Source organism: Cupressus sempervirens, chromosome 4, assembly GCF_028749045.1.
Source record: "Cupressus sempervirens isolate cs-2001-9-10 chromosome 4, ASM2874904v1, whole genome shotgun sequence".
In the NCBI taxonomy this organism is placed as follows: domain Eukaryota; kingdom Viridiplantae; phylum Streptophyta; class Pinopsida; order Cupressales; family Cupressaceae; genus Cupressus; species Cupressus sempervirens.
The window spans coordinates 394,577,321-394,590,379 of NC_143121.1; positions in this window are offsets into that span (position 1 = coordinate 394,577,321).

A 13,059-nucleotide genomic window follows, 5' to 3' on the forward strand; every position below is an offset into this window, starting at 1 on the left:
AGGCTTCACAATCAATTCCTTAATCATCTACTTCTACAATCTGTACGCTTTCAAAGAAACCCTCGCTTAATTGTTCTCAAGGATTTAATAAAGCCAAGTTCTTACAAATAGTATAGATGGATATGATGCAATAGATGCATTGGGCAAAAGGAATAGGAATTTGTGGAGAGTTACAAAGCACACAATTCTAGGTTCTTTTTTTGTAGATCTTGCAATTTATCTTGAATGATTAGAAGTTTCCTTTATTTTTTCTTGAGATTTTTTAGTCATCAGATGTTAAGTTGACTAATCTATATATTTATAAAGTCCATATAATGTTGAAATGGTGGCTATGTTGATCTAGGCATTGACTAAGTTCTTTTGTACCTAAATGCTGGCTTTTATACATCTTTGAATGTATTATATTGTAATAGAGTTTTAGCTATCTCATAGGATGATTGAGCCTTGACTGTACTAATTGAATGATTTCATAGGTGATTCATAGATGTTTTAAGGTAATTTTCCTTTTATTATTTTACATTATCACTCAGTGAGTGTGTTCTTGATATTTCAAAGGTTGAGATTGTCTTCCACTTCATGGACATTCCTTTTATCTTTTGTACTTGGGTTGCTTGGTGACATTTTTATTTGTCTAGATCCCTATCTTATTCATTGCCACTAGTAGATTGGGCACAATGAAAATAATATTTAGTAGTATCATGAAATTGTGACTAACTCTTAAATTCCTGAGTTGTAGGGGATCTATCAATTTGCTAAAACCTACAAGCCTATGCAATTGATTACTTCTTAGCAAATAAGTTGACTAGATCTTTAGAAAGGGGTTTTCCTACCTTATATATTACTTTATCTTTGTTATTTCACTATGCTATTTCTTCTCTTTAATAATATAAATTATGAAATAGGAAATATTCCTTTTAATCTAATACGATGTGCATTTATTCCAAATAATTATAGGAAATAATAAGTGACATGTTGTATCATGTCAATTCTAAATGCAAAATAAGCTCTAGTAGTTGGTTTACTTATTCTTGATAGCTATACCTTAATTTTGTTACCCATAATTGCTTAAAAACCACACTACTTTTCCATACAAAACATATTTTCTTGGGTCTTCATTTATCTCAAGCAAACTCACTATACATAAAATTGTAGCATTTTAATTATGTGTGATATAACAATATTATGATGTGTTGAGTTAGTGTTTATGGAAAAACTCAATAAAATTGAACTTCTTTGTCTTATTCATACCTGAGGGCATTCTTCTTTTCTAAATAGAGACCAGTAGAAGGAAATTCTTTGATATGGTTTAGAAAGCAGTTGAGAATTCATGATAATCCTACCCATAGCTCTATCATCAACATTGTTGTAGTGTCATATTTGATATTTCAATATAGATTGTTGAGATAATGTGTGTTGCACACATTGCATAATATTGTTATTTTATTATTTTATTTTTTATTATGTAATGTTGTACCTAGATGGACGTGCAACATGTAAAGATTCTCATGGAATATTCTTGATGAGTTGTATTGTAACATTGTGATAATATTTCATGTAATTATTTAATATTGGGGAAAAATAATTAAATGCCCAATATTAAATGTGGGGTCAGTGGGTTAGGTAGCACATGGTTTTAGCACATGGTTTATGTAATACCATTTAGTGGTTTTGTGGGACTTGCTACTATATAAGCAGCCACAAGGGTAGTTGTTGTAGAGAGATAGAGAGAGAAAGAGTGACAAGGAGAAGACAAAAGGCAAGAGTCAAGCGGGACAAGGCTTGACAGGTTAGCCAAGGGAGCATTTGTGAAGGTTGAAAGCATGGCATGGGATGTGTGGATTCATGCTTGTTCACATAGTTTGCTCAATTGTGGCTATGGCCATGAAGGCTTCCATGGTTGTATGGCAATGGTATTTTTGCTGAGTAATACATGGTGATGGATGCTTTTGGAGGCTGGGTTTTTTCCCTCAATGAGGGTTTCCCAGGGTATATCTTGTGTCACAATTTTGTGGGTATGTTATCTATTCTCTTGCATGTGGATTTTAATTCTGTGTTTATTTCAGATCTATTATGGGTTATGTGGAAACGGTTATATTCTTTATTGCCAAGTTTCCTTACAAGTGGTATTAGAGCTATGGTTTTATTATTTGTAACCCTAGATTGAATCCATGGGAATGCATGAGAGGATAAAAAGAAAGGGCAAGATATATGAATGATTTATTGTAGATCTGATGGTTTTGGATTTGCTGTTATGATGGGATGTTAAAAGATTTGGGCATGTGAAATTGTTGGACAAAAAGATTTTTTTTCGGATGTTTCATTTAAATGAGGATTTTGGGGGGTAGCTTGCAAAAATGACCTCCTAGGTAAAAACAGACCTCACCATTGGATCCGGGTCGACATTTCCATAAATTTTGATATATAATATGCTCTAGTTTGGCCATGTTCAGAGGAAATGAAACAGTTTTTTGGTTTCAGCCCATGATGGCCGTCAAATTTAATCCCGTTGGAATTTTTGTCACTGAAAAAATTAAAAATGAAAAATCATACTGAAAATGGTAAAAAGACTGTCTTAGTAAAACGGTCATAACTTTCTCTCAGAATATCGGATTTCAGAGTTCTTACAGGCGTTGGAAAGCTAATTCAGAGCACTACAAGATGGTGTAGGTATGGTTCCATGATTTTGAGATTTTTTCAGGTTTTAAGAGCCCTAAAGTCAGATGTTGTTTATTTTGAGCACGAATTAGGGCATAACTTGGGCATATGGAGTCAGATTTTGGACTTCGAGTAGTCAACGAAAAGCTCTTGGAGAGCTCTACATATTAGTTCAGATTTGGTTCAGGTTTGGCATGATTTATTTGTTGAAATATTGATCTAAACAGTTTATAGGTATATTTTGACTATGGTAACATTGTGAGTTTATGGCATTGGAAGATTTAAGTTTTGATGTCATTGTATATTCAAGTTTGGTCTCATGATGATATGGTTATCAGTGTTTGGTTTGGATATGCATGATGACTTGTTGGATCTACAAGTTGTGCAGTTTTGTAAGCGGTCTATACTTACAGGTTGCATTTATGGCTTGTTTATGGGTTGTCTTTGCCCATTGATCTTTCATTATTGATGCATATTCAGATTGGTGGCTTGAATTTGGGTTGTCTATGCCCCAAGTCACATGATTTTATCTTCATGTAGAAGGGATGAGATGTTGTTACCAGGTACAGTCATGGCAGAGGATTGTGGTTGACTATGCTAACAGGTTGGACATATTGAGAACCAGATGCTCGGTTCATGGATGTGATCATGGTGTCATGGATTTTGGCATGACATGATTGGATATACAGGTACATCCTTGATGTTCATTAGCTTGGATTTTCTGATTCAGTTATGGTGGTATATCTTCTTGGTTGAGGATCATGGTTATTTAGTTTCTTTTAAGGAGCTCATGATGTGCACTTTGAGTTCTTTGATGGTTTGATGCCTTGGTTGATTCTCATGGTTAGAGGATGAGTTTTTCATCATGATGTCATGGATAGCTTGGATACACGGTTTAGTGGGAGCTTGTGACAGTGATGGGGTGACAGTGCAGGATTAGTTCTTGGTTTGATTTGGATCTTCATATAGGAGATGGATTTTATAATGCCATAGGTGACTTGGTACCACGGTTGAGTGGGAGTTGTCGGCATTGATATATTTATTGAGTGTTTGCAGATGTTGGAGGTTTGTCTTAGATCCTGTTGCTGCAGAAGCGTCTTTGACATTTACATTGTGCACTTGTTATCTTCATGGTGTATGAAGATGGTTAGATCTTGAGGACTCATGGAGTTTTTGGTTATCTTCATGGTATGTGGAGATGGTTCTTCCTGGTATGTGGAGATGGTTTTCTTCATGGTGTGTGGAGATGGTTGCATCTTGAGGACTTATGGGGTTCTTGGCAAAGGTGTGGTTTATGCTTTCATTTGGCATGTTATCCTTGGTATGAGGATGGTTTCATTATTATGTCATGGTATACTCTTGATACGCGTTTAGAGTTGTGACATGTTATGGTATGTTCATGTGGAGCATGTTATCTCTTTAGTTGAGATTGTAAGATCATGTTGTCATGTTTATGTTCCTGAGGCCATGGTTGGAACTTTGACATTAATCTTGGTTTAGTTTCTTGGTATTGAGTACACTGATCATAAGCTGGATACTTCATGATATTGCTATGTTGCATTTGGAGTTGGCATGGATTGATTGGTTATAGGTGCTCATGGATACTTAGAGACAATGGTGACACTGATTTCTCTTAGATTAGAGAAGTATTTGTTGGGATGGTTGATGGTTTCAACAGGAAGTTTGAGGGGCAATCATTTGATATGGACTTGAGAGGAGATTGTTCTTAGATGAGTCTTGGTTGGAGACTTGGGTATCTTGATGAGCATTCTCATTCCCCACTCTTGGTGTACTCGACGGTTTGCTACTTGAGAGGTATAACCCATTGTTTCTCTCAGTTGCATTACATTTATGCTTGTCTTTCATGGATATGGATCTTGAGCTATGGTACATGAGTTAGTTCTGGAGGGTTCATTTGAGAGATGGTTAAGCATTGGTTATCTCCATGTGAATATGTTGTTATGTTGGTTGAGTTTGGGAGATGGTTTTATATTGGGCATATTCCTTGGATTAGGAATGGTTATTCCTTGGTTTAGGAATGGTTTTATTGAGTTTGATCTTCTTGTGAGAGGCTTACATCCATGATGAGTTATATGGTATGGTTTGGGTGTTGTTGAGGCTTCTTGTTGGGGTTTTATGGAGGAGATCATACTTGCACAGTTTACATCTAGAGGTGTGTGTAGAAGGACATGATACAGGTTATGATTTGCATGGTTTCTCTGGTCTTGGTTATCTTCCTAGATGTTTAGTTTTGCCTACATTGGATTTGAGATTGGTTAGAGATTGTGATCACTGGTTTGTGCTCATGTATGTCATGTGAGAGATGACATGGTTATTTCTTTCTCTTTCCTCTGTTGGTTGTGGAGAACTTGGGAGAGCATTGGAGACTTGTTATGAGAATTGTTCTTGGAGGATATCAGTTTATGTATTGTGGATGTCCTTGATACTACATGGATTCACTTCTTTGAGATGTGTTGAGTGGATTGGTTATAGATTTGACATTATCTTTTGCAGTGGGAGCTTCTTGGTATATATGTGGCAGGTATTGCTCTTGAGGCTTGTGATTGCAAGTTATAGATTGGATATGTCGGTGATATGAGATTCACTTGTTATACCTTTGAGGTATGGATAGTTGGATGGGTTTGGCACTTGCTGTGGGTGCCATTTCAGCTATGGATATTTTGACAACTACGGATACATGTGATTACCTTTTGGATCAGGTTTTTATGTTTGGAATTTTAGTTGGTACAGGATTTTATGATCTTCTAATGTGACAGGTTGGGTGGTTTTCTCTTTGGATGGCTTCTATGTATGTCCAGTGGGAGTGGCATAATAGGAGGTGAGATCATTCATGTTTGAGATGCTGGATACTTTGATTTTGTTGTGGGTACCAGGATGGAGCACTTGGTGTATTTTGATCCATGATGGTGGATGTGCTGGGAGGGATTGTTCCCTTGTTCATTTGTGTGGCTACAGATTGACCCTATGCAATGTATACAACAAGTGGGAGATTGTTGAGATAATGTGTGTTGCACACATTGCATAATATTGTTATTTTATTATTTTATTTTTTATTATGTAATGTTGTACCTAGATGGACGTGCAACATGTAAAGATTCTCATGGAATATTCTTGATGAGTTGTATTGTAACATTGTGATAATATTTCATGTAATTATTTAATATTGGGGAAAAAGAATTAAATGCCCAATATTAAATGTGGGGTCAGTGGGTTAGGTAGCACATGGTTTTAGCACATGGTTTATGTAATACCACTTAGTGGTTTTGTGGGACTTGCTACTATATAAGCAGCCACAAGGGTAGTTGTTGTAGAGAGATAGAGAGAGAAAGAGTGACAAGGAGAAGACAAAAGGCAAGAGTCAAGCGGGACAAGGCTTGACAGGTTAGTCAAGGGAGCATTTGTGAAGGTTGAAAGCATGGCATGGGATGTGTGGATTCATGCTTGTTCACATAGTTTGCTCAATTGTGGCTATGGCCATGAAGGCTTCCATGGTTGTATGGCAATGGTATTTTTGCTGAGTAATACATGGTGATGGATGCTTTTGGAGGCTGGGTTTTTTCCCTCAATGAGGGTTCCCCAGGGTATATCTTGTTTCACAATTTTGTGGGTATGTTATCTATTCTCTTGCATGTGGATTTTAATTCCGTGTTTATTTCAGATCTATTATGGGTTATGTGGAAACGGTTATATTCTTTATTGCCAAGTTTCCTTACATAGATAACATAGTAGATGCAAGTTGTAAATGCTACAAATAATGTTTCCTTGTTTATAATTTGGGAAATTTGGCTCCTTAAAGCATATCAGGTTGGGCATAGTTTTATCATGCAATTGGGGAATCATGAATTTAATCTATATTGTGTTCTTTTGCACTTATTGAATTTAATTTAAAATAAATTCAATGTACACAATTTAATAGGAATCATGAATTTAATCTGTATTATGTACATTAAATTTATTGAATTTAATTTAAAATAATGATTGTAAATTGTATTGTGTATTGAAATTAATTTGTACCTTAAAGTAATGATGGTGTTCTTTTGTTAATTTAAAATGTACTCCCTCTTGGTGACCAGTGAGAGTTACTATGTTTTATACAAATTGGTATCATTTGATTATGTGATCTTTCAATTTTCATGAACTCCAAAGAGATGAAGGGCTAGCTTGAAAAATCTTATATGTTCCTTGTGACCACCTAGCCACCTATTTTCTTGGTGATCTATCTATTGTAATTCTTGTTCACTTTTTAAAATTGGTTTATGCCTCCTTTTTGCCTTGATTATGAATCTTGATTTCAAGATTTCTTTGATCTTGAGGTGGCTAGGATGTGTGTATTTTTATGATGGTATTCCTATGATTTGAAAGTGATGGTGTTTGTCATGTTTAGTGTGGAATTAATTGATATGATGTTTAGAGGAGTAGATTGTGAAAAACATGTCATTCTTTCTATCAACTAAATATGGATCAAAGCGCTTTGGCCAAAGCCATTTATTTTATTGCATATTTGTAGATATGATGTTAATTTATCACCCCGCCACATTCCATGATTAGGCTACACAAAGATATGTGGAAAATAGTATGTTTCATGGCTACACTAGATACCTCCTGATTGGGATACTTAGACATATGTGGAAAGTAGTATGTTTCATGATTGAGAATTCTCCATGTTAGCTAGGATCCCAAGGAAGTGTAAGGCTTCATGGTTAGGCATGAAAACACCTCAATCACATGTTATGTGATGATCGAATGACAAGAAGTTCATGCATCACAACTTGTTCTTATATGTTGATTAAGCACACTTACATAAAGGACACTATGCATGAATATTAATGTTAAGATGTAACATTTTATGACTTAAATTCCTTGAAATATTGTGGTGACAAAATGGGTTTGAGGGCATAGGTCACAAAATGAAAAAAGTGGGTCTACTAATATTTTACACGTGATTGGTAAGCATACCTAGATGATTTACTTAATTTGTGTGGATCATATGACATATGATATTGTACTTGTATGATGTCTTTATTATTCCATATCCAATGTGTAGGTTGAAATTTTCTATGATGCTCATTGAGGTATGATACTTTAGATTATACTTGATGTAAACTGATGCAACAATGCACAATGGAAGCCTCAAACAACAAGTTTTTAGGCAACTAGGCAAGTGGACAAGGTTGGTTAGAATCCTTCAAATATCCCACAAAAATGGTTTAGTGCTGAGAAACTTATCAAAATCATCAATAATGAACATATAATAGGTTATCACAACCCAAACAAGGCAGGGAACCTAATCAATAGGTTTGCCTAAGTCCAAAAGCACCAAAACACAAGGATTCCTTAAAGGCCTAATATGGATACATGCCCTCAATCACCAAATAAAAGAGAACATTGACCATGAGATGAATAATAAAGATCTTTCAGACCTACTGAGGTCTACTTACAACATTTTCAATGATTGGTTGGGTTCCAAATTGTTGGGCCCATTTTCCGTTGCACCAAAAGCCATGACTATTAGTGAACATGGAAAACCACATAATTAACCACCTGTGGGTAGGGGAGCGCGTCGCATCACCCAACAATCTCCCCCTCGACACGCATACCAGGTGCTTACGCAGGTCGGGATGGCACCGGGGAGATTTGAACCCATGACCAAGCCAAAACCAGGCTCTGATACCAATTGTTGGGCCCATTTGCCGTTGCACCAAAAGCCATGACTATTAGTGAACATGGAACACCACATAATTAACCACCTGTGGGCAGGGGAGCGCGTCGCATCACCCAACACAAATAACAAGGAAGCATGGGTACAACAGTTTGTTCATACAAAAGCTAGTAACCCTTCCAACAATAAACTAGACATAAGTTAGAAAAAACCCACATGAAGGCATAGTTTAAGTAGAGATTTAGACAACCTTTTAGGAGATACAAAACATACCCAAGCCTCATAAATTGAAAGCAAATGCAAGTTTCTACTGTAACCATGTTTCTATTAAGCTAATAGGCCTAATTAGGCTGCCTTTACATTGTAGCTACCATTTCACATGTGCAAAATGGAAGGATAACTTTTGGAATATATAGAGGCATATAAAAAAGGTTTGAATCCAGATTTACTAACCTTGAATCACTCTGGAATGAAAATTATAAGGGTTGTTGTAAAGTGTTGATTGGTGCATGTATGGAGCCATAGACCTAGGGTATGGTGGCAAAATTCACTCCTTGCATGGCCATCCCTAAAACCTAAAAAATCATCAAGTATAATAATAAGGCTTTCATTACACTAAGGGGCATCAAATTCCCAAGGTGGAAAGTGCAAAAACAACAAGGCCCTAGGTGAATCCTTGTTAAATGTTGATTTTCAGGCACCCTTTAGTAAAAATTGAAGAACTTACAAACTATAAAGGATAAAAGCATGAGACCACTTGAATATGAAAGAAGATTCAACCCTATATCTTTTGGAGTCACTAAAACATGCCTATAAATCCATAAAAGTCCATACACCACCCTATAACTCATGAAATTTCAAGAAAAACAATTTATTTTATTAATTTCTTTGCCAAAACAAATACATCTCCCTATCACCCACCTATGAGGGCTATTTATAGGGTTCTCCAATAGTTATATTGTTGGTTTAAAAAAAATAGCCATTTGGAGGAAGGTTTTACAAGTTTTAAACAAGTTTTTGAAAAGTTGCTCAAAGTTGCATTAAAACTTTTTGAGAACTTTTGACAATTTTTGCAATAATGCATATTTATCAACCAAATTTTATCCTAGGCCTAATTTTAAGATCCTTAATGGATCTAAACATTAAAACATGAGAAATAACCATGACTATACCTATTCATAACATATGTGATCATTTATGACCAATAGCTAGCCAAGGGCTTATAAATTGCCAATCCTAGAACTATGGTCTTACAATGTGATCCAATGACCAATCTAATATTCCTAAGAATGGTTAGAGGTCCTAATGACCTTAGTGTAAAATCATTTATGGTTTTATAATGGTGGGGTGGGTGTTCTTGCACCATAAATATATGATGAAATGAAGTTTGATGTGTAGATCAACTTCTTGAGTATATTCATTTATGACATATTCATGTGATGATAGGTTGTGTTCAATAGTTTGGTCAATAATTGGCTTATGAAATGTAATTATTATTGTATCTATAATTTTGACATGTAGGTGTAAAAACAAGAATGAGGTGACATAATTAATTGGATGATATTTGATTTACTTTTTGATTTGACTATGTGTAGTTGAGTTTCAACTTTGACTTGACTTGACTTTATGGCCTATATGACAAGTGTATGGAAATGTGGTCTTCCTATCAGGATGCAAAAGGGTATATATAGATCTATCTTTTATCTATGTTTGAGAGTGTTTTTCTTTGGTTTTATGTATATTCCATGACTCACCTTGTGTGACTCCTATTTTATAAGAATTTGTTGACACATTTTGACTCAATCAACTTGGTTGATGAATGCCAACTAATGGTTAGAAGTCTTGAGTTGTTCTTTTAGACTCCTAGTCAATATGTCATTCAACATAGACTTAGTCATTATGCATTCAACTTAGACCTTTGGTTGATGTATGTGATTAGAATTAGACCTTTGATACATTTGACTATGTGGCCTTTTATCATTCATCCTTTTATCATATTGGTTAGATGTATGCCATTAATTCTAAGATAAATGATGCATTATGATACAATTACATCAAATGTCAACTTCTACAAGCATTTGTATTTATAATGATGATTAAATGTTAATGAGTAGATTGATTATGTTATATGTGAATGCCATTATATTGATTCAAATGATGATGAAATAGATGTAATGAGATTGCATTACCTAATTATGTTTTTTGGACACTGACCTATTGATGCGGACAGTTACTTACTCACTCAATGAGCACGACATGTTAGATGTTACGTATGGTTGATTATTTTTGTTATTGATGATCAAGGTGTGATTAAATATGAGTTTAAAGTAAAATGTTGACTCTTGATAGATATAATTGAGTACTTGTCTTCTTCAGATATTTACTTAGGGAATGAGCTCAAAATTATTGTGAGTTTATAAGTATGGTAGGAAGTGGATATGAAGTAGTGGTGTCAAATCCATGTGATTCCAAGGTATGATAAGTAAGAATAGGTATGTATGTGATATCATGTGATTTTAAGATAGTATGTTACTTAATCACTAAGATACAGAAGTATTTGATTTGATATTTGATTTGATTTATGATATATGATGGGCTGATATTTTTGGTGTTGTTCCTATGATGCAATAGAGGGAATGACACACCATAAGAAAGGATGAATATTATTAGAGAGAGGTAGTCAAACCTTGTAAAAGTATAGAATGGTAATGGAATCCACACACACTCATATACAAGATATTTTTGAAATGGTTACTAAATACATGTGTTTATATGAAATGTGTATTATTTTCTTGTATATGTGTTTACTTCAAATATGTGTTAATATTGATAATGAAGAATATTGCATCAATGAGAGTGTGTGTTGATTCTCCTTAAAATGACTCTACTTTGAGAAGATGAAACTCAATATTGTTGATACAATTGAATAAAATTCCATGCATTATTGTGAGTAATGAAAATTAGATTTTGATCTTGCTAAATTTATTTTCTTGAATAAACATTTGGATATGAATGTGAATTCTTATTTCCAAGCATCAAGACGATGCATTATTTAAGGGGGAGGGGATGTCACAACCAATTTTCTTATACCAAAAAAAACTAATAATATTTTGTTTCCACATGGATTTTGACAATCCATTTATTGTTATTTTTAATGTAAATTTATCATGATTTGATAGAAAGTGAAAATATAAAGAATTAGTTTATGTAATAGATCATTAGCAATTTTTTTTTTTTTTTTTTGTTGGGGGGTGGGGGGTGTAGATATCTTCCTTGGTAGTTATAGGGCATGTAATAGAAACCACACATCTCTCTCCCTTCATAGTTACAAAGGTTCACATTAATTTCCTTTATCATCTACTTCTACATAATACATGCTTTCAAAGAAACCCTTGCTTAATCATTCTCTAGGATTCAATAAAGCCAAGTGCCTAAAATTAATGTAGATGTTGAAGTTATAGAGATGATGGGATAAAATTAGCATGTAATAGCAACCACACCTCTCACTCCCTTCACATTTTCAAGGATTCACCTTAATTTCCTTCATCATCTACTTCCACAGGTTGCACACTTTCAAAGAAATTCTCGCTTAATCATTCTCTAGGATTCAATAAAGCCAAGTAATTACAATCAATGTGGATAGATATGACATGCTAGATGTATTGGGGAGAAGGAATAGGAATTTGTGGAGGGTTATAGAGAGCAAAATTTTAGGTTCTTTTGGGTCTTGCAATTTATCTCAAATTCTTATAACTTTCCTTGATTTGTGCTTGAGCTTGTTTAATTGTAGGGTCAGGCCAAAATAGGTTCCTACTTTCCATCATGAAGAAATTAAATGGAAAATGTAGATTCCATTTTTCATAAACTTCGAATGAAGCCTAACCTTTGAATAAAGGTCCCTAGGGGCTTCATTTGAAGCCCAATGTGGAACTTAGCCATAGGGGCTTTGAATGAAGGCTAGGGCTTCATTAGACATCCATTAGAAGTCCCTATTTTCACTAGAAATTTCTTTAAATTATGATTTTTTCTTCTTTTTGTCTCATTCTTGTTTTGGCGAGTTGGTGGACTAGGGGGCTTAGAGAAAAGTCTGTAATGTCATAGCTTGTATCAACGTCTCCATCTACCTTTTTTACTTCTTTTGAGTGTTTGGGTATGTATTTTCTTTGTTTTTGTATTTTTTATGAATATTTAATTATTTTTAATGAATATTTAGTTACTTTTAATGAATGCTTGGTTGTTTCTAATGAAATTTAGTTATTTTTGAATGTGTCTTAACTAGTTTTATGTTTACATGTTGTTGTAGTTAGTTTTATGTATATAGATTTGTATTTTATTATTTTAGATAGTTATGAACACAATAGTAGTTAAAAAATTTGAAAAAACATAGTTAAAACTATAATTGGAAAAAGTAATAGGTTTAGAAAGTGAAAAAATTGAGGTCTAGATAGAAACAAAAAACAAAAATCTAGTACTAAGTGGATGGAAAATAAAAATACAATTTAACTCACTTTCTCTATCCACATTCTCTCTTCTCACTTTCTCTCTCTGAGAACTTTCTCTCTTCTTACTTTCTCTGAGTTTCCCTCACACTCTCTCTTCTCACTCTCCTCACTATCTCTCTTTGATGTTTCTCTCCTCTTAATTTCTCTCTCCTCACTTTCTTGCACCTCACTCTCCTTACTTTCTCTCTTCTCACTCTCTCTCCTCTCACCTTCTTGTCACTT